The sequence below is a fragment of the Macrotis lagotis genome, chromosome 1, assembly GCF_037893015.1.
Source record: "Macrotis lagotis isolate mMagLag1 chromosome 1, bilby.v1.9.chrom.fasta, whole genome shotgun sequence".
Taxonomy (NCBI): Eukaryota; Metazoa; Chordata; class Mammalia; order Peramelemorphia; family Peramelidae; genus Macrotis; species Macrotis lagotis.
In genome coordinates, this window is record NC_133658.1 from 775,927,706 (window position 1) to 775,928,851 (window position 1,146).

Genomic DNA, 1,146 nt, shown 5'->3' on the forward strand with positions numbered 1-1,146 from the left:
GCTTGTACAGAATTTAAGTAATACAAGTCAGCAGAGCCATGACTCATTGATTGTATCATCTTTTAATTAACAACAGAGAAGGGCATTTCTAATAAAGCTTACCATGATAGGATTTTATTTTTCTCTTAAATATATTCATTTTGCAATCCCAAAGTTTCTTTTTAATAATTAGACACAGCCATTCTCTGTGGACCACTTGACTCTGTTATGAAGTTGACCACATAAGTCTAACTTTACTCTTTGTAAAGTTGATTTTTAAAAATAGAAATACTGAGATTTGATAAAAGCACTTTCATGTCCCTTGAACTCCCATAGATTAACAAGATATATTTTCCTCAAAATAGCTCCAAGTATTTTTATAGTCTTTATTTCACAGAAGAACCATACACACTCAAAATATCAACCTCATTATTAGAAATGCATAAAGGGAATGAGTGATTATCACTCTCATCATACTTGCTCTGTATTTTTTGGTCATAACAATATATTAGAAAAGAAATATACTTTGAAAGTTTGTCCTTTTCCCCCCTTGAATTTTATATTTTGGGGTCATCTACTTTGTGTTTAATACTGTGTTAGGTGTTGAGGAATCAAAAAATTATAGATGTGTCATAGTTTCAAAAAACATCAGTCTTGTGGGAAAAAATAAAATGCAAATGAAATATGGGAGGGTATTTATAAAATATAATATGATCCAGTGCTGAATTATATAGAAATGAAAAGAATTTGGGGATATCAAGAAGTTGGTATATATATATGTATATATATACATATATATATAAATACATGTATATGTATATATATGGCTTTTGAAAGACCATAGGGTTAAGTGACTTGTCTAGGGTCACACAGATAGGAATAATTTTTTTCTTTAAGTGTCCGAGGTCAAATTTGAACTCATTACTCCTGAATCCAGAGTCAGTGCTCGAATCACTGCACCATCTTAGCTGCCCCTTTGTGATCATGTTATATTGGTGTGATTTCAACATAGCCTTGAAGAATGGACAGAACTTAATTGTAGAAAGGAGAAAAGATAGCATTTAAGGTGGAATGTAAAGGACAAACAAAATCACAGAGGAATGAATTTAGCATATGTCACAAGTATTAATGAAGCCAACCTAAAGAGAATGTGCATATGGAGAATTA